The sequence below is a fragment of the Notamacropus eugenii genome, chromosome 5 (assembly GCF_028372415.1).
Source record: "Notamacropus eugenii isolate mMacEug1 chromosome 5, mMacEug1.pri_v2, whole genome shotgun sequence".
Lineage (NCBI taxonomy): Eukaryota > Metazoa > Chordata > Mammalia > Diprotodontia > Macropodidae > Notamacropus > Notamacropus eugenii.
Genome location: NC_092876.1, coordinates 439,240,123 through 439,263,055, shown reverse-complemented (window position 1 = coordinate 439,263,055; position 22,933 = coordinate 439,240,123). Strand labels below are relative to the sequence as shown.

General features: G+C 34.4%; 1 long non-coding RNA gene across 3 annotated transcripts in view; it reads right to left on the bottom strand.

Moving 5' to 3' along the window:
• LOC140507190 (uncharacterized) overlaps positions 1-15,286 on the bottom strand; it is a 103,785-nt gene extending 88,499 nt beyond the window's left edge. For all 3 annotated transcript variants that reach the window (XR_011968234.1, XR_011968235.1, XR_011968236.1), the window contains exon 1: positions 15,212-15,286. This is a non-coding gene — a long non-coding RNA (uncharacterized lncRNA). The remainder of the gene's footprint in view (positions 1-15,211) is intronic.
• Between the last annotated feature and the right edge of the window lie 7,647 nt (positions 15,287-22,933).

Here is a 22,933-nt window from a genome sequence, read left to right as displayed (position 1 = left end):
ATTAGCTCATAATACCTTGGAAAGACCAAAAACTTATAGAACCCCAGAATAAGTTCTGAAAACACATACACAAAAAAACCCTGAAGTTTGGGTCATTGCTCCCTTCACTGTGGAAGCAGTGCCCAAGCTTAGCATGTGGTTAAAAATCAAGAAATAGGGAAGAAAAATGAGCAAATACTAATCATAGAAAGTTGGTTTGATGACAGGAAATATTAATACACAAATTTAGAAAAAGAAAACAAAGTAAAAAAGAAACTACTTAGAAACCTTCAAGAAAAATGTAAATTGGACACAAGCCCAAAAAGGATTCCTAGAAGAACTCGAAAAGTTTTTTTTTTTAATCAAATGAGAGAGGGAAAGGAAAAACTGGGAAAAGAAATGAGAGTCAAAATTATGAAAAGAGAACAAACAACTTGGTGAAAGAGTGGAAAAAATACTGGAAAAAATAACACCTTAAAAAAGAGAGTGTCCAAATACTAAAGAAGGTGCAAAAATCCCCTGAAGGGAATAACACTTTAAACTCTTTGAAAACTAGAACTGGCCAAGTGGAAAAAGAAAAGATGTACAAAAATGTAGTGAAGAAAAGAACTCCTTAAAAAGTAGTATTCACCAAATGGAAAAATAGATGGAGAAGCTCATTAAAGAAACTAATTCCTTAAAAAATTAGAAGTGAACAAGTGGAAATTAATGACTCCATGAGACACCAATAAACAACAAAAAAAATCAACAATTTACAGAGTGGAATAAAATATGAAATAATTCACTGCAGAAAACTACTGACCTAGAAAATAGATTAAGGAGAGATAATTTAAGAATTACTGGACTATGGGAAAGCAATATTCAAAGAAAGGACTTAGACATAATGTTTCAAGAAATTGTCAAGGAAAACTTCCCCAGTATCCTAGAACCAGAGAGTACAATAGAAATTGAAAGAATTCACCAATTACACCCTGAAAGAGATTACAAAATGAAAATTCCTGGGGATATTATAACCAAATTTCAAAGTTCTCAGGTAAAAGTAAATATTGCAAGTAGCCAGAAAAATTCAAATATCAAGTTACTCTAGTCAGGATAACAAAAGAGTTAGTAAATTAAAGGATACCACAGCTTGGAATAAAATATTCTAGAGGGTAAAGGAGCTAATGTGTGTTCATACTTTTTTACTGAAGAAGATCATGCCATCAGAGAAATAACACTATGACTTGCACTTGACTTTGTTTTGAGTGATGGAGAGCTGTGCAGGCCACCAGCCTTACTTCTCCTCCAGAGCCATCTGAATCCAGTGACCAGATATCCATCAGGATGACTGAAGATGACCCAGGATGAGGCAATTGAGGTTAAGTGACTTGCCCAAGGTCACACAGCTGTGAGTGTCAAGTGTCTGAGGAGAGATTTGAACTCAGGTCCTCCTGACTCCTGCACTGGTGAGCTATCCACTACACCACCTAGCTGCCCCCAAAGGAGCTAGTATTACAATCAAGAATATCCTATCCAACAAAACTGAGTATAATGCTTGAGGGGGAAAAACATATATTTAATGAAATTGAGGCCCTTCAGTCATTTGTGAGGAAACGACCAGAGCAATGTAGAAAATCTGACTTTCAGATAAAAGATCAAAAGAAGCAAAAACAAAAAGAAACCATGAAAGAGAAATCATAAGGAATTCAATAAGGTTAAACTTTTTGCATTGCTATATGGGAAGATAATACTTAAGCTCCTAATATCTGTATCATCATTAGTGCAGTTAAAAAGATTGTACATAAAAAATGTTATGGGTGTGAGTTGACTATGATAGGATGATTAAAATTAATTGAAGTTTAGAAAAAGCATCATCAATTGGGAGAAGGGTAAAAGAAGAGATAGAATGAGGAGGATATCTCACATTAAAGAAGCATGAAAGCAAGAGATTTACAGTGGATGGGAAGACAGAGCGTGGCAGGCAACATTTGAAATTTACTCCCTTTGCAAATGGCTCAGAGGGAATGATATGCACAATCAGTTGGGTATAGAAACCTATCTCACCCTATGAGAAAGCAGGACAGAAAGGAGGAAAGAAAAGGAGAATTTACAGAAGGGAGGGCAGATTACAAGAGGCAGTGGTAAAAATCAAAACACATTTTTGGAGAGGGATAGGTTAAGGAGCAAGAAAGGTAAATGAGAGGAATGGGATGGAGGGAAATACAGTTAGTCCTCATAACTGTGAATATGAATGGAATAAACTGACCCACAAAACAGAAAAGTATAGCAAAATTGATTAAAAAGGAGATTTCAACAATATATTCTTTACAAGGAATATATTTGAAACAGAGAGACATGTAGAGTTTTGTTTTGTTTTAAGATAGAAGGAGAATCCATTATGTGCCAGCTGAAATTTAAAAAAAGACAAGGTTAGCAATCCAGATGCCAAAGAGGAAGTAAAAATAGTTCTAAGTAAAAGTGATAAAAAAGAAAACTGAATTCTGCTCAAAGCTAACATATATAATGAATCAATCTCAATACTAAACATATATGCACCAAATGGCATAAAATCCAAATTATTAAAAAAAAATGTTAAATGAATTACAGGAGAAAACAATAGTAGATCGATAGATAGATAGACAGATACTGATATAAATATTCTAGTAGGGGCCTTAACTTTCTTCTCTTACTCTCTTAGAACCAGATAAGTCTAATCACAAAAAAAAAGTTAAGTTGAATAAAATTTTAGAAAAGGTATACATGGTAGGACTCTGAAGAAACTTTAATAGGAACAGGAAGAAATATACCTTTTTACAGCTGTTCTTGTTACCCTCACAAAAAATGACCACATTTTAGGGCATAAAAAGCTACACAACAAAATGCAGAAAAGCAGAAATAAAAATGCATTATTTTCATGCAATAATGCAATAAAATAATCTTCAATAAAGGGATAATGAAACAATTGGAAACAATTATTAATTCAAAAGAATGAGTGGCTCAAAGAACAAATCATATAAAGTCAATAATTTCATTAAAGAGAGTGAGAACAATGTGACAACATAGCAAAATTGATGGAATACAACTGAAGTAGTTCTAAGGGGGAATTATATATGTTTAAGTGATTATATCAATAAAAAAGAGAAAAAGCATATAAATCAATAGAATAGAAAACAAAAAAAAAAACTAGACAAGAGAACAAATTTAAAGCTTCTAATTATTGACCAAATTAGAAATCTGAAAAATCAAAGAAGTTGCTATAATTGAAAATAAGAAAAGCATTGAATGAAAAATTAAAATTAGAAGCTGATTTTTTGAAAACAACAATAAAATAAACAATTGATTGATCTGATTTTTTTTAAAAAAAGAAATAAGTAAATCAAATTATGAGTATCAAAATTTAAAAGGGTCAATTCACCACCAAAGAAAATGCAATTAAAACAATTACTAGGAATTATTTTGCCCAAATATATGTCAAGAATCAGACAATCTTAGTGAAATGGAGGAATACTTAACAAAAATACAAGTTCCCAAGTTTAGCAGAAGAGGAAATAGAAAATTTCAGTAACCCTATCTAAGAAAGGTTGCAGCAATGAATGAGCTGCCTAAGCAAAATTCCCTGGGACCAGATTGATTCACAAGTGATTCTACCAAATATTTAAAGAACAATTAATTATAATACTTTGGAAAAATAGCAAAGAAGGAGTCCTACCAGTCTTTCTTACAACACAAATACGGTGCTGATACTTTAACCGGGAAGAGTAAAAATAAAGAAAGAAAATTATAGGTCAATTTCCTTAATAGATTGCAAAATAATGCTAATATATTTTCAAATGCTAACAACGTGATTACGGTAATATATCACAAAGATAATACACTATGATGAATAGGTTTTTTTTTTTTTTTAACACTACAGTAGGACTGGTTTAGTAAAATTCCTGGGCAAACTAATAAGAAGTTTGGCAGAAACCAGGTACAGAAAAACATCTCACACCATATGCTAAGATAATATCAAGCTGAATAAATAATTTTGACAAAGAAGGTGATAGCATAAGCCAATTAGCAGTGCATAGAACATATAACCTGTTAGATCTATTGATAAAGGAAGAATTTATGATCAAACAAGAGACAAAGAGTATTACAGCATTTAAAAAGGATTATTTTGATTACATTATTTTTAATTGCACAAGAAGAAACAGTGCAGTAAAGATTAGAAGGAAAGCAGGAAACTGAAGGGAGAATTTTTTAGTAAGCTTTTCCAAGAACGTCCTCATCTCTGAAATATATAGAGAACTGAATCAAATTTATAAGAATATAAGTCATCCTTCAATTGCTAAATAGTCAAAGGAAAGAATAGGCAGTTTTCAAATGAAGAATCAAAAATACACAGTCATATAAAATACACTAAATCACCATGATTAGAGAAATGCAAATTAAAATTCAAAAGTGCTTAATTAGCACCTCATACCTCTCTCAAATGTCTAATATGACAGAAAAGTGTGGCATTTGAAAAGGTTCAAGAGACATGATTTCTGGGTACTTTAATCATTTTATTTATAATGCCAGAATTTTGATCAAAGGTTGATCATTTGGTCATCTCTCTCCTGAAACAAAGACAATCCTAGCAGCAGGCCCATGGTTGATATGTCTTTTTGGAATATGATGTTTCTGAGGGTGCCAATCAACTATGATTGGTTAACAGTTAGTGAGAGAATAAATACTACAATGAGGGCCTGGACCTGAACTTTCATTATTTCATTTACTTCTTAAATTGCCTTCAGCCTTGGGGAATCTATTCAAAGAATTTATCCCCAGTCAAACTTGAGTAGAACACAATAGCTGCCCCATCTCTGCGGTCTCCGAATGGAGGAGAAAATTAGCACAACCTTCTGTGACTAAGTCCTTGAAATCAGGATAAAAAAAAGGGGAAATCAGAGCGTCCTCAAGTCACTGGTTATTAATTTTCATTTCCGTCAAAATGAAAATCATGAATTTCGAAGGTGATGTAGAAAATTTGGGACATTAATGCACTGTTGATTGAGTTGAGAAGTGATCAAACCAATTTAGAGAATAACTTGGAACTGTAAAACTTGGATGTCTTTTGACCTTGCGATAGCACTGCTGGAACTGTATCGCAATGAGATCAAAGAAAAAAGTAGTAACCATCCATCTGTACAAAAACAATGTAGCAACTCTTGTTGTGGCAAAGAATTGGAAATTTAGTGACGCTCATCAATTACAGAATGGCTAAAAAAAGAGTGGCATGTGATTGTGATGGAATATTATTGATCTATAAGAAGTGATGAGCAGGATAGTTTTATAAAAACCTGGGAAGATTTATATGAACTGATGTAAAGTCAAGTCAGCAGAATCAGGAGAACACTGCACACAGTAGCAGTATGATGATTAACTGGGAATGACTTTGCTGTTCTCAACAGTAAAATTATCCAAAAAAATTCCAAAGAACTCATGATGAAAAATGCCATCCTCCTTTAGAGAAAGAATTGTTGGAGTCTTTATGAAGATCAAAACATACTTTTTAGCTTTATTTTTCTTGGAGTTTTTTGGTCTATTTTCTTTTCCAATATGATCAATTTGGAAACATATTTTCATGACTGCACATGTATAATCTACAGCAAATTGCTTGCCTTTTCAAGGAGGTTTCAGGGGAGAGATAGAAAGGGAATTACTTGAAAGTCAAAGTATTTAAAAATACATGTCATAAATTCTAATCAGATGTAATTGAGAAAAAAAGAAAAACTATAATTTGTATGGTTATCATGGCAATTATCAGTACGGGAAAATTTTTTGTTTGAGAATCAATAAGTACATTGCAATGGCTATTGGTCAAAATAGGATGAAAAAAACTTTAACTGCATTGATTTTCATTTTGAAATTCCTTTATCCCAGGTCTTATAGTAAATATCAAAAACATTGTTGGTACTGGAAGCACAAAAATATCTCTGTAGGCACACTTCTTTTTCTTTGTTTCAGTTCAATGTTTATTATTGCTATATGCCAGTCAGCATAATTAGGAAAATATATAACTTGTTAATGTAAAATCACTTATCTTCTCTCCTTTCAAAATGTGTTCTACACTGCAGCCCAATTTTTTCCCTTAGTCATTGTGATTCACTTTGTCAGTGTGAATTGTGAGAGCAGACACAGGATAAACAATAATACTTTATTCAAATACTCATCTCCTAGAAGGAAGAAAGGGGTGGGGTAGCATGTTATCTTGAGATTCTTACTTATTTCCTTAGAAATGCTTGTCCTTTCTCTGGAGTCTATTTGCCTGGAATCTTGAGCAGAGTTACAAATTAGAGTTGAAATATATATGTGTTTGTGTATGTATGTATGTATGTATATATATGCATATGCATGTATGTATGTATATACATGCATGTATGTATATGACATTCTATTGTATGCCATCTTCCCCAAACCTTCAAAATGTTTTTGAAATGTATTTTAAGATTTGAGAGTTTCCATACTTGTGCTAAGGATGTCAGTACCATTGAAGGCTTAAAGAAAAGAAGGGCAAAATTTCCCTAACCAAGTGGATGGCTAGCTCAAATTGCCTATTACTGATATTTATTGCCTCCACCTGCATTGGATTATATTTTTGGTTCCTGGCTAAATATGGGAAGAAAAACCTAATTGTTCCCAAAGCATAATAGGAAGCAATTTTATAAAGCTTCAATGTCTGTAACACACTGCTTACCACATTTGATGTTCCAAACTCCCTGGTAAAGTAGATATTATTATCCCTATTTAATATATGAGGAAACTGAGGCAAAGAGAAAGTAAGAAGTATGTAGTGCTATGTAGCTTGTGAAGATCTGAAAAAGTACTGGAAAGACCTGTCTTCCTGATGCCAGGTCCTATATTCTATCAACCATGGCACTTAGCTCTTTGGATGGCAGTTTGCACACAAATGGGATGAAGGGGAAGCTGTTTTTCTTTTCTTTTTTATGTCCATGCCTATATTATTGGCCTATCATGAAGGTTCTAAGAGGAGAGATCAGGAGCTCTCTGAGGTGATGTTAAAAGAGTAAATTGAAGGAAAGACATTGGTGATTTTTGGAACGCAATAACTAGGATAGAATCCAGAATGAGTTAAATATTTTTGTATGGATTGGCCATGGAAGTAAGACCCAAATATGTTGAAAAGAAATACACGTAGAGCTTATTGGATGAACAGGACCCTAAAGGGTTGAATATCATATACACACATATGACTATGTACATATTTACCTATATTTTGAGTTCCAAGTTTTCCTTTTCCTTCTTTTCCTCTCTTCCCCCATTGGAAAGGCAAGTGATTTGATATAGATTTTACATTTGCAATTCTATGAAACTTATTTTTGTATTATATATGAATAATATACATGTGTATATACAATATAATATATATTTATGTATGTATATTTGTCTATATTTATGTAGCAAACATTTATTAATTATCTTCCATGTCACACACCATGCTAGGCACTAGAGACATAAAATAAACAGTTAGAATAATTTCTGCTCTTAAGGTTTTTTTGTTACTGAAGGAAAAATGCATACACTAAAAAGTAAAACAGGAACTGGCTGATGAGATCACAGAACTGATATCTCCAAATTAATACAACTAGCAGAACTAAGTTTCAAATCCAAGTCGGATTTTTGTCTTTCGTAGTATGCCCAGTGCTTATCACAGTGCCTGGTACATAGTAGGCACTTAATAAGTGCTTCTTTTCTTCCCTGGAATATAATGTATACTTAATAAATGTTAATAACACGTACTAGTGCTTGTCCCATCATAACATCTGGTTCCCCACTCAAAACAAACAAAACAAAAACCAGGATAGTGGACCTCAATAGCACCCAGCTAAATAAAAACTGCTTTCAGAGATCTTAAAAACAAGGAGCACGTTTATCAAAGACACATGAATATACACTAAAATACACATGGACAACCTTCAGGGGAAAAAATTAGGTCCAAAACCAAGATTTAAAAATTACCCATATAGGTTTTGTGTTTGAGGGGCTTTGATTGGAAAGATGAAGAAAAGGCAATAAGATGAAAATTATGGAATAATATTGTGCCAAAAAGACCTGATAAGCAGGTTGGTTTCAGAGAAATCTGGGAAAATGTACGTGAACCAATGCAAATGAAGAGAGCAGAACCAAAAGAATATTGTACCCAGTAACAGAAGAATCATATGATCATCAACTGTGAATGATTTAGCTATTCCAACCACTTCAATGATCCAAAACAATTCTGAAAGGCTTGGATAAGAAATGCTATCCACTGCCACAGAAAGAACTGGTAGAGCCTGAATGCAGACTAAAGACACTTTTAAAAAATTTCTTTATTTTTCTTTGGAGGTTTTGGCCCATATTTTCTTTGGAACATGACTAACATAGAAGTAAGTTTCATAGAACTGCATATGTATAATCTATACAAAATCATTTGCCTTTCCAATGGGGGAGGAGGCAGAGACAATGAAGGAATAGGAGGATTTTAAACTCAAAATTTAAAAAAAATTAATTTAAAAATTGTTTTCCCATGTAATTGGAAAAACATAAGCAAAAAAGGAAAGATAACAAACATAATTAAGTATCTGCTATATTTCAGGCATTGTGCTAAGAGCCATACATATAGTAACTCTGTTGATTATAATTAATAAATGTGATCTCTTTTCAAGTTGTTAGATATAGACATATCTATTTGTGTAGATAGATTAGATAGATGATAGACAGATAGATAGATAGATAGATAGATAGATAGATAGATAGATAGATAGATAGATAGATAGATAGATGATAGATAATTTGAGTGCTAGATGAAAATGCAAGTGGATTATACCTTTCTCCCTTTCTTCAAATTACCATTAGATCAGAGGATCTTAGGTTTTTTCCTGAAGGGTTCTCAAAAATCATTCAGCCCAAATCCCTCTTTTTATACTTTAGAAAATTAGGACCCAAGTAACTTCAAGTGACTTGACCAAGACATATAAATAGTAATCAGAATATGAATTTGAAATTAAAGACTCAGCCCCAGAGCTATACTCTCCACTGCATCACGCTGCCTCTATCACCCAAAGATACATGGTCAAAATATCCTGCCACGTGACTACCACATCCCATTCCCCCTCCTCTGTGGGTTCACATTGTTGCTGAAAGAGAGAGAAAAAGAGAGAGCGAAATACAGAGACATAGAGAAAGAAAATAAGACAGAGAGATAGAGAAAGTGACATAGAAAGACAGAGACAGACACAAAGAGAGATAAAGACAGATAAGAGAGAAAGAGAGAGAGGGAGAGAGAGAGAGAGAGAGAGAGAGAATACCTAGTCCTATCATCAGGTACTATGTTGTTTGTCAAATGGGAGGGGATACAGAGAGAAATATTATCAAGGTAGCTTTTCTAGGTGAAAAATTTAATCTTACGAGAGAAACTGCAATTTCCTTCATCTCTAGTTTTTAGAGTTACTAAAAGGTTAAAATTCAGCTTCTGGACATGGTTTCTAGGTTCAAGATCAAATTTCTTTCACCAAAAGATAGAAACTATCACAAATCAACACCTTGAGTAAATTTACCAAAAGATAAACTCTTTGTGTAATTGTCAACAAACTATGACTCCTTGAATTTTGTAGCATTGGAGGAAGACAAAACTGTAATTCACAATTTCAGTTCTGTGGTCCAAGTTAGTTTTGGGGGAGATATCCCCTTAAGGGACATGGCTAGGTAACATAATGGGAAGCCTGCTTCACCATTAAACAGAAGATCTACTCTGACATCCAATTTTATTGTCAAAATTACCTGACATTTTTTATTCCTCCTCATATGTTTTCCTGCTGTTGTTCATCATTCATTTTTGAAGAGGACCAATGATATCATGGTGTGATGTCTTGACTTGCATGTGAATTAGATTTTAGGGTGGCAGAGATGAGCAATGTCTTTAGCCTCACTCTCTCTTCTCCAGTTATAAAATTTATTGTCAGGACTAAAGTGATGACTACTGGTGAAGGTCCAGGATACACTGGATCACCTTAACGTTTTCAATGCCTGACCAAGCTCTAAGCACTCCACAGTAGCTGCTTCAGCTACCATCATGGACTTTAGAACAAATTGTCCTCATCAGCCGATTATACCCAGAGCAGTCTTCACTTGCTTAGGGTAGGCATCCCTCTAATTCACTGATGGATTGAGAGTGTTGGCTACCCTCAATCTCATTTAGCCTATCTGCCAAGATGTGACCACTGCCCATGCCATAATTTTTTTGAGTCAAAGGTGAGAGACACCAACGATGGATGACTAGCCCTGAAAAGGATTTGACAAATCACACCAGAGCTGCTAGTCATCCCTGAAAACCCCATACACACCTACTACATACTTAAAGTCAGTCCTTTTGTGACTATCACATCAGAAAGCTTTACAATCTCCCTATAGAATTGTTATGATGTTCATCAAATATTGCTTGTTACAAGGTTCTTTTGTGGAATATATGAGATGTGGCATAAGGGATGTCATAAAAATTCATGATTAAAAAATGAGATGAGTTGAACACAAAGCGAGAGTGAAGGATAACTGATGAGCTGGCCGTTCATTCTTCTGAGATCTTTGAAATATTAATAAGATGTGAGTTAAGTCCCCAGCATATTGGGTGGACCTCTCGTCATGGTCTTTTAAGAGGATATGGATAAAAGTCACAGAGGATATGATAGATATAAACTAGATATAATCTGAATCCTTGGATGGAATACCATATTGATGAATAGCAGATTCTCTGGAGAGTCAAATCATTACAGTATATATGTGTGCCTTTATTTTTTCAGTAGAAAATAATGTCTTTAAAGAGAAGGACTATATCTTATGCAACTTTATATGTCATCCAGATTATTACGCTGCAAATTTCCCAAGAACAATGTTCAGCAAATGTTTCTTAAGTTAATGCTGAATTAATAAAAGAAATAATGGATAAATGGATGGATAAATGGGTGGATGGATGGATGGATGGCTGATTGGATACATGAACGTTAATGATCAAGGCTTCAATTTCTGAGAGAAATTTATCAGTCTCCATTTTAGATATAATAAAAGAACTCCAAATTAAAGCCCAGTCCGAAAGCAACACAAATGAATCATACACACACACACACACACACACACACACACACACAAAATCAAGAAAAAAAAACCTGTTTTTTAAACTATGTACAAGTTTTGAATCTTTAAAGGTAGCAATAATAATAATTGCAACATAATAAATTACTTAAAATTCCAAGTCGTTCAGTTTTATTTTTAGCCAGGAAATTAATGCTATACTTGATTTGTTAATTTACAAAGAAATGTACTGACATTCTCAATAAGACTCTCTGTCTCCATGTATATCCCTGGATTCTGTGTTAAATGCTTTTTCTTCAGTTCTATATTTTTTTTATGGGAGAATTACAAGGACTTTCTTTATACCATCTTCTTCAACTTGATCCAAATTTATAACAACAGTAATAGAGCTACATGATGGTACGATATACAAACTGGTTCCTAAAAAAAAGCATCCATTTTTTTTACAAAGCCTTCAAAGCTGTTTCTCTTTGTATATTATGACTTAGAATAATCTAAGTTAAAGGTAAGGGATATGGGGGGCAGGGATCAGGAGAAGTAGCAAATTGTAGTAAAGGCTATTGTATGCAAACAATATTCCCCCGATGGCTAGAATTCTTATTTTAAAAAAGTATCTAAGTATTCATAAAGATTACCATAGGCCATGGGGATACTTGGGAAATCAACTAGAAGGGGAATAAGGTAATACATGGAATAACTTTTGTGGACTATGAGATTCCTGACTAATCTCTAAACTCTGACAACATACCAAGTCTCTGACATTCTTGCCTAATATGACAAAGCTTTAATTTGTTTATTTTCCCCCTTTCACAGAAAAAGATTAACTCCACCTGACTGTGCATGTTTGTCCTTCCATGCCGAAGAAGACCATGCCATCAGAGAAATAATGACATGACTTGCACTTGACTTTGTTTTGAATAAGGGAGGGCTGTACAGGTCACCAGCCTCACTTCTCCTCCAGAGCCATCTGAATCCAGTGACCAGATGTTCATCAGGATGACTGGAGATGAACCAGGATGAAGCAATTGGGGTTAAGTGACTTGCCCAAGGTCACACAGCTAGTGAGTGTCAAGTGTCTGAGGAGAGATTTGAACTCAGGTCCTCCTGAGTCCTGCACTGGTGCTCAATCCATTGCATCACCTAACTGTCCACTGACAAGCAGACAAAAAGCAAACTATGCTTTAGTAGTATGTTGTTGGAAGAGATAAGACCTGGCTGTTAGGATGGAATCGTCTTAAAGAGATACCCACAGATATCTCATGTTCTTTATTCTCCCCTTTCTTAATTATCCTAGGACATAGAAGTGAATACATGTGGGAGAAACATGTAGATTTTCTGTTATAAATTGAGTGCTTTCATCTGATTGATTCCTAATACCCACATCCCTTGGCAAAACTACTCACTATATGTCACAGGCAAAGAGATAACAAGAAAGATTAAGATAGTGCTCTCTTGCTTCACTCTGAAAAGAATTCCTTATACCTTAGTTCTTGCTAATTACATATTTATTTAAATTATCTATCTAATTTAATAATGTATAATTCGAATAAATATATGTACATATACCTACATATATATTTAATGATATATATAGACAAACATGCATATACGTGTGTGGGGGGGGGTATATAAATATATATATATTTGTGACTTATGTCACTTCAATTTCTAAACACATCTCTCCAAGTTTCCTTCCCCAGGGAGCATTCCATTACAGCAAAAAAATATATAATAGAGAGAAAGTAGCTGACGAAAACCAAACAGAACATTACTCAAGTCTGTTACTATCCCACCACACTCAAAGTGCCTCACCGTATTTCCGAAAATGGAAAGAGGCAGAGCTGTGGTGATAAACATTTAATATGAGTCTCTTGGGAGAGGGAAAAAAAAAAAGGACTAATGATTCACTTTTCAGTTTAAGCTGTATTATTAATGTTTTATTCAATAGCTTGCTTAAGTCTAAACAGTCAAGAAGACAATAAATCAAACTCTGATATATACCATTTGCTTATTTTCAAGGTAAAAATATGCACATCAAAAATTTAACAATCAGCTCTTGAAAACTGTTACAAGCTGACTCCAGAACATATCTAGAAAGAAATATATTTTTCTTGGCTAACTTGCCTGGTCATTATAATTATACGGTATTCAGTTTTACTTTTTTTGGGCACTTATATTGTTATAGGGGTAGCTAAGGGATACTTTGAAAATGCTTCTTAAACTGTTGGTCATGACCTCATATGTAATCACAGGACTGAATATGGGAATTGTGAAAAACTGGACAATAGTAAAAGGTTTCTGAATAGACAATAAACAAAAATTAATTCAAAGATCTGATGAATCTGAGGTATTTCTGGCTGTATTTGCCCATTTTGCATCATGCAATTTCATTTGCAGCCTTGATTCTTAAATACACAACATACGCATTTTGCACAGCACATGCTGTCATGCCATGTAGTATAAAGGAATTCTGGTTTAAAACTTGAGTTTCCTAAAAAAAATATCATTAGATAAATTTTGGCTTGGAATTAGGACAGAATTTTCAACAATCTCTGAAATGATGCTAAACATACTTCTTACATTTTGTACTATACATTTATGAGAAGCCCATTCTAAGTATTAATGACTGTAAAATCAAAATATTGATCAACTCTGAAAAACTTTGAAGATAGTCTGTGTCCTACAGTATCACATCTTCTGCCAAGATTTGATTCTTTATATAAAACTAAACAAGCACATCCATCTTATTAGTATTCAAATTTGCTTGTGTTTTTAAAAAATGGTAAAATTATATTTATAGCAAATAATTGTTTTAAAATGAATTTTTTTATGATTTATTATCAATGAATGTTTAATTTGTATACCTATTTTATATACCTGTATATCCAAAGGTATCATAAACATTTCTTGAGTGAAAAGAGGTTGCAAGTGGAAGAAGTTTAAGAAGCCCTGAAATAGAGTAGTAGGTCTAGAGACAGGAAGACCTGAGTTCATATGCAGCCTAAGAAATTTACTAAATGCATGACCCTGAGCAAGTCATTAAACCTCTGCCTCAAATTTCTCAACCACAAAATTGGTATAAGCATAATAGTAATTATTTCGTAGAATTGCTGTGAGGGTCAAATGAGATACTTGACAAGGGCTTAGCATAGTGCTGGCACACAGTAGGTACTGTCTATGCCTGTTCCTTTTCCCTAGGTTCATAATCATTATAGACACTGTTTTCTTACTATTTATTTTACTCTGTCAGTTCTTGTAAATCTCCCCATGTTTTATTGAGTGCTTAATAAAAGTGTGTTGGCCAACTGAATTATTCATGTAATTCTTATTCCTTTTGGTGCACTGTGATCCTTTACATTTATGCACCACAAGGTCATTTGCATTCCCCTACAGAGGAGCATTTAGTTGATTTTCAGGCCTTTGTTACTACTAAAAGTTTTATTTGGAATATTCAAAACCCATCCTTTTTTTTTGAATCTTTCTGGCATGCTTTGCATATGTCTTCCTAGCATCTGAGAATTCCAGAATCATAAAATATTGGATGTGAAAAACACTTTCATGTTGCTCAGCTCCCTTATTGTAAAGTTATCTAACTAAATTAAATGCTTGATTATGTTGATGGGATCTATTTTCAGTTGACTACCTCTTGACCTCATCTAAAAATAGAACGCAGGACCACTCTTGCTGTCAAACCTAACTACCTGATTCTCAAAGTCTTTGTACTACAAAGTGGGATTCAGGAGCTTTAGATCTCTTACCCTGGATCCTGACACCTGTTTCTCATTTGCAGAACCAATGTAACATTTCCAACAAAATTAGATGAACTATGAGTGCTCAGTCTATTGAAAAAGCATCAACATTTGGTGCCAAGATGGAAGAGGGAGGAAGAAACCCTCTCAGGTTCCCCTTTTAAATTCTCCAAACAACTAGAAAACCTCTTCACAATTGATACAGGGGTAGTAAAAGTCTATCTCCCTGGGGAAAGATGGGAGCAAGGTGGAACAGCAGTAGCACCCAGCCTCTTAGGAGGGGGCTTGAAGCAAGGTTCTAAGCCTGGGGCAATCAACCAGTAAAGCACAACTCTCCTACAAACCAGCAGTCCCTTAGGCAAATGAGTATTCAGTACAGCACAGCAAGACCCTACCTCAATGATTCTACCTCAACACAAGCCATCCTAAGCCTTGACTCCATTGCTGACCAGTACTGAAGTCCCACTGGGGGCTGGCAGAAAGACTCTGTTTCCATAGCAACCCCCCAGCAGGGCTGTACCAATGGAGCAGGCCAACAGCTAAACCCTACACCCAGGGCCTCATCCCCCAGTACAAGCCACAAGGGAAACCTACCCTCCAGAGAAAGCAAACAGTTCAGGCTTGAAGCCCAGTAAAGGCCAATAGTAAGATCCTGATCCCCAGCCCAAAAAGCTTGGAGTGGTACAAGACTAGAGTCCAACACTCACAAAAAAACACCAAGTCACAAAAAAGGCAAAAAAAATGAGTAAAAAAAAAATTAAGCAAAATAAAAGAGCTCAATTATAGAAAATTGCAATGGTAATAGGGAGGATCAAGTCATAAACTTAGAAGAGGACATAGTGTCAAAATGGCTACACATGAAGCCTCTATGAAAAATGTAATTTGGTCTCAGGCCCAAAAAGAATTCCTGAAAGACGTTAAAAAGGAGTTTAAAAGCAAATTTTAAAAATAGAAGAAAAGTTGGGAAAAGAAATGAAAGCTATGAAAGGGAATCACAAGGGGGAGGGGAAGAGCCAATAGCATGGGAAAAAAATAAATAAAAATTTACCAAGGAAAATAGCTCCCTAAATGGTAAAATTGGCCAAATGGAAAATGAAATGCACAAGGTCACTGAAGAAAATGATTCCTTAAAAATTAGAATTGAACAAGTGTAAGCCAAAGGCTCCATGAGACATAAAGAAATGATAAAACAAAATCAAAAAAGTAAAAATACCGAATAAATGTCATATTTCTCATTGGAAAAGCAATTGACCTGGAAAACTGATCAAAGACAAATAATATAAAAAATTATTGTACTACCTGAAGACCATGAGAAGAACAAGAAGAAGAAGAGGAGGAGGAAGAGCAGGAGAAGAAGAAGAAGAAGAAGAAGAAGAAGAAGAAGAAGAAGAAGAGAGAAGAAGAAGAAGAAGAAGAAGAAGCAGCCTGGGACAACATCTTTCAAGAAATCATCAAAAAAATAACTTCCCCTGATATCTTAGAATCAGAGGGGAAAATGAAATTGAAAGAATCCATGAATGATGGTCAGAAATAGAATGCAAAATGAAAACTCTTGGGAATATGATAGCCAAATTTCCAAACTCACAGATCAAGGAGAAAAGTCAGAAACAACCAAAAAGCAATGATTCAAATATCATGCAGTTCCAGCCAGGATTACACAAGATTTGGAAGCTTCCACATTAAAAAAAAAAAATGGAGATTTGGAGTATTGATGCACTGGAAGGCAAAGCAGTTAGGTGAATTCTACCAAACATTGAAATAATTAATCCCAATACTATATGGAATATTTGGAAAAATAAGTGAAGAAGGAACCCTACTAAATCCCTTTTATGACACAAATATGGTACTGATCCTCAAACTAGTAAGAATCATAACACAGAGAAAAAATTCAGTTTCAGGGCTGAATGTGTAAGAGGTGACATTCCCTCTAGTTGATAAAATTTTAAGATTCAAAGATTTTTGGTGTAGCAAATCCCTCTATTAAGGCAGATGATAATTGCTAGTGAATTACCCAAAGATTCAAACAGTTTCAAAGAGTTGTCTATAAGGAGTTATATACAGAAAGTGACAATAGGGCAAGTTGAGCCCAGGTCTATCTGCTTCCAAATCAAATTTCTTGATTACTTCACACCACTTCTGCACTATCAAATAATGTGTGATATAGGATATAAACCTCAAGGAGGTACATCCAGATATTGAGTGGCACAGTTAGGGCTGTAGCCTCTAAACGTGATGTAAGATCTCCTTCAGCTATGATCAAACAGAAAGGCAACGCCTTGTAGCAGCTGTAAAAATAAAAGCAAAAACAAAGCAGCAAACTACAAGATGTAGAAAATGTGTTCAGGGGAAGAAATTGGAATGTAGAAATGAAAAGGGACCCTGCTCTGCTTTAACTCAGGAGACCAATGTTCTCACACTGCCCCTGGCAACCTTACAGGACAACCTCAGCATAGAGATGATCTGTTCTGAAACAATGCCTCCAGTGTATTGGATATAAATACACTTTTCTTTAAGCTGAACCAAGTAGGTCTTCTTGGTCTGCTGCCTTTTTTTTTCTCCTTGAACAAACATTATTTTTGCAGCAAATGAATAGCTTGTTTCAACAGGAAATAGGATCATTACTTTGCCAGCTGACAGAAATGTCCAAGGGCAACTTCTCCCTGGGTAATAGAAAGACAGCCCATGCAGAATTCTATTTATCTGCCTGCAGAGACAAGGCAGCAGGACATCAGCTCGGTAGGCTCTCCTCTCTCTACATGGCACAGTCACAGACTCTAGAATGTGTTCAATTACAACCCACTAGTTTTAGAATTTAATGACATTTTGATGGTGTTGTCTGCAATTTTTCCCCAAATTAAGGGTGGAAGATGAAATAGACACTGAACTTATTCAAATATTTATATATATTATATATGAAACTTGCATGGCACCTCAGTGTTTTCATGGAGTTTTGTTTTTAAATCTGTGCTGCGTTGCATTACAAATTTAAAACTTTCATACCACCCACACATATCACCAGGCAAGTGGGTCCACATACACTTTCTAGTTTTGTGCATTAATTAAATGTGGGACATGTGAAGTTGTCCTAATTATTCTTAGAAAGGAAAAAAGTATGTGTATATGTATTGTATGAAGAAGGAGTTGTGCAGTGGCATGATAAAACATCTCTATCTCTCTCACTTTTTTTTCCTTCCTTTTCCACTGTCTTTAGGTGGAGAGATGGATAGATAGATTGATAGAGAAAAAGAGATAGATAGATAGACAGATAGATAGATAGATAGATAGATAGATAGATAGATAGATAGATAGATAGACAGACAGATAGACAGATAGATAAGGAATATATATGCATGGCCAGTGAAGAGATGCATTTATTTGTTTGACACATATTGGTTAATTAGAGTTTTCCTTTTCTTTATTCAATTTGAAAGAAGTGGTAGGGAAAGAAAATAGATTTTCGTTCATTGAAAAAATGAATTAAATTTTAAAAAATAAACAGAAAGCATGAATAAAACTTTTAAAATATATTTGGGTTCAAAATCTTTTTTTTCAGTTCTTAACTGAATATTTTATTTAAAATGGATGTTTCCTTGTCATTAAAGTTTTATTGGCTTGAATTACCTCAGGCTGAATTTTATACTTGTTGCAAATTATTCATATTCTATCAATCTATATGTCTATATACTGATCCAATAATTTATTGAGGACCTAATATTGCCAAAAAGCACTGTGTAATGTAGTACAGGTTATAAAAATGAACTATAAGACACAAGCTCTATCTCCAGAACTTTATGACCCAAATGGGAAAATAAACATATAAACAAGAACTAGCTGAGTAATAAATAGTATGCTGTGCACTATAAGTACTCATTCTTCAACCAAAATATGGGGAAATGTTAAAAATATCTTAAAAGTCAAATGTTACAAATAATTTTAATGAACAAACTCATTTTTTTCCCACAAGCAATGGTCACTTTGCCCATATTCATTTCTCACGAAAGGAAGAATGTGATGGAAGTTAGAGCTGACACATGGTGAATTTCAGAGGCCATGTGGTATCATGGATAGATCGTTGGCCGAGTCCTGGCTTCAAATTCTGCTTCCGAATGCTACTTCTGTGATCATGGGCAGGTTATTTAATATCTGGGAGTCTAGATTTCCTCAGTTTAAATCAGCAGTTTGATAGCACCTCCTCTTGCTTTATAGAGCTTATATGAGAATTAAGAATGCAACTACAAATGCTCAAACCTCAGTCAAAAACAAATTCTAACATTTAGGCAGAGATCTGTCTCTGGCTTAATTCAAATTTATGTCTGTTTCCAAGTAATCCACAACCTTCTACATCATGGTGAAACTTCAGTGTACTGGAAGTGCTGTGTAAAATAAAACTATTTCACTCAGTAGACTGACATGAAAAGTGAGAATTGGGGGAAAAATTTTCTTTAAATTTTGAATAGGTGGGTACAACCTTGTCTCAAGCCAAGTCTTCTGCTTCAAGATACGAATAGGGCTAAATGACCCTCTTCTATCTCGTCTCTCCTTTTTCTACCGCACCTAATTTTCTGATACTGGTTGATTATTGGATAAATTATTTCTGTTCCTTCTGGATCAGTAAAATCTTGGGTGAGGCTTGGGAGGCTGAGCAGTCACTGCTATTCATCTACTGAGGTTTACTTGGTGAACACATGCCAGCATGCACACACACACACACATGCACACATATACATACACACACACATACACACACACACATACACACACATACTTCTAAGTCAGTCTCTGGTTCTCAACTCTCTTGAATTCTCTTTTCTAAATTTCTCTTCATAGAGATTTCAAATTCTATTAATTGTTAGAAAAACTTCACCTTCCAGTTCTCATCCCACTGTAATGCCTTCTGTTCTTGAATTGGGAAAAAGACAACTTACCACAACTTTTAACAAAATAGCACCCCACACTCACTTCTGCCCCCTATTCAAGGAACTGAGGCAATTGTTTCTGGAATGACTACTACTTTTATATCAGTCTTTTGAAATAAATGGGAACAGGAGAAGGAAGATAAGAAACAAGAGGAAGATGAGGAAGAGAAAAAGGGGGAAAAAGTCACTTTTGCTACATCAGCAAATCTGTCTTCAAAATCCACAAAATTAAAAACAAGGGAGCATGAAAGACTTGAGACTACACTCCAAACGTGTAAATGTATTATACAACATTAAATACATGTAAATTTCTGTAGGATAGACATTGTTTGCTTTTTGTTTTTAAATCTTCCTTTCAGTACTTAATGCAGTATCTTTTATATTACCCATTCTGTCTTGCCTTATAAAGAGTAGATGCTCTATATACATTTGTTAAATTTAATTTAGCCTGGTCATATCTTATAGATGAAACTTCTTCTTGAAAGGAGTCTAATGATAATAGCAGAGCAGGAGAGATCAAAACAAGGCCACTAATTTTTAGGAGAATTTCCATGACAGAGGTAGAAGATGCAAGTCTCAAAATAGCTAGTTTAAAAAGAAACAAAACAAAAACCACATTATTTACAATGTTGATTTAAATAATTGCTATTTTTGGATGAATTTTAATTTTTCCCCTCTTTTAAAAATAAAGTTCATAACTTCAATACAATGCTTCTTGTTCAATCTCCAAATATGATAAACCAAATGGTCTTTCTTGACCTTGGAAATAGATTTGAACTATTTCTTCCATCCATGATATATGGGAATGGCAGAAAAAATTAAAGAGTTGGAATCTGAGTATGGAGAATCAGAGCGGAACCCTAAAAAGTAAAAACTTATCCTGTTGTGACTTTCTTTCATTAAAAGATAGAATGGCTGAGCTCCCAAACACAGAAGGATGTTTTTCATGCCACTTATTTTGTGCAGTTGTTCCATTACAAAATCTTTGAGCCTTCATATAATGCCTAACTTCTCTCTCCTAGATCAAGGATAGGAATAGATTAGAACTAGATGTGCTGAAGCTTGTCTATCAGACAAGTTGGTAGAGAGCAGAAAATCTAAGAGAGGTTTGTATTTTCATCTTCAGGTTAATCTGGATAGTACTATTGGCTACAGAGTTCATTAAATATTATAGCTTCTATGGGGAAATGTCAAAGTGAAACTGAAACATGCAATATTTTGAGATGTTTAATACATCTACATCTGCCCCCACATGTCTGTCTATGCCTCTCTATATAGAAAGCATATGACATTGTTTGATTTTCACATCACTTTATCCTTGAAAACCTAAAAAGGATAGAATTAGTATTGCTGCATTTTCAGAGTGCGATTTAGTAATAAACTGGAAACTGGGGAGGTAAAGAATGCCAATCATTTCAGAAGCCAATTTGAAATAAGACAAACTTACCTACTGAAACAAGGAATTTAAAGCACCATGGAGGATCTAAGTCAGGCAATAAATATTAAGAAATTACTATGAGCCAAACACTGGCCTGAGTATTAGGGATAAAAAGAAATATTAAACACAGTTTCTATTCTCAAGGAGCCCACAGTCAAATGAGAGCGAATGGTCAACATATCAGGAGACATTCAAGAAAGTAGAAAACTTACCAGGCCGTGAGGAATAGAAAAGATTGTCTCCCACCAATCAGTGTTTCTCATTAACTTCTTTTTGACCTAGAATTTGGTACTGCTAGCTAAAGCTCCCTGTTTACCTTATATAATATGGTGTCTTGGAATTTGGGGGACTGGACAATGATCACACAATACGTTAAATTACTTTGCATTTCACAAGACAGCAAAAGAATATGCCTCCTATGCTTCAAAATTAATCAAATACTCAATAACCATTTCTATGAAGAAAACAAAAACAGATAGCAAGAAAAATTAGTGAATAGAGAAGGATGCCTTAAAGGATGTGGGATTAGATTTGGTGTGTAATTTTGGTAAACAATTTTAAGTTCCAAATTCCTTTTGACCAAAAAAGTTGCTGAAATTCTCCTCTGTGTTATGAATCAGTCAAATAATAAGAATTTATTTGGTTCCAGGCACTTTCACTCTTCCTTGCTGAGAATACGAACTTCTCATTCACAAATATGCACATATGCACAAATATACACATGTACACATATATAATGTATGTATGTGTGTATATGTATAAAATTAAGAGGCATGACAAAAATACTCTCGTGTCTGAATAGTCAGACATTCTAACCTATAATGAAATAAAGTTATAGCAGTTATGAAATAGAGTTAGAAGTTCTGCCCTCTTCAGGCTCAGAATTAGCTCTGATTCCCTACTCTCCGATTTCACATCCTTCCTCATCCTCCCAGACATTCCTATTCTACAGGTGCACCTGTGTATGCAAGAATCCATAAATATCTATATACACTTACATGCATGTACATTATATATACTCACAAATGTATGTATATGTGTATGCATATGTGTGTATGTTTATGTGCATGTCTATCTTTGTAGGTGTGTCCATAGAAATATGTGTACTTGTTCATGTGTGTATATATGCATTTATACTTGCAGGCATAATGAATTGCCCAAAAATAACAAGATGATTTGGACCGGCAAGAGGGAGACATCAGGAAGGATTTCAAAGGAGAAGATGATTCTTGAGTTGAATCTTGAGGGACCCCAGGGATTCTACTAATTGGAGATGAAGAGACAGTACACTCCAAGGCATGAGGGAATGACCAGTACAAAGCCATAGAGATAGAAAAGGTAATATTTGCGTGAGGAAGAGCAAGGCGGCTAATTTAGTTTGAATATAGAGTACAGGAAGAGGAATAATATATAATAAGACTAGTAAGGTTCTTTGGAGCCAAATTGTGAAGAACTTTAAATGTCAAACAGAGTAGCTTTTATTTTACCTTAGAGGTAATAGGAAGCCAGTATTCACTGAGTAGAGTCTATATAATAAGATCAGTACCAAAAGAAAAAAAAATTCTGAAAATTGTATTGACACTGTGGTTCCCATTTTGAAATCAGAACCTATCATGTTTTCTCTTTCTTGAACGTAGGAGAATGGTGAGTCATATGTGGCATTTTTTAAAAAGCTAATTAGACAGAAGTTACTTTTTAAAAATTTATAAGCATATTTTGTGAACAGTAGCGAAATGCTAATGATAATCTATGTGTATATAGGA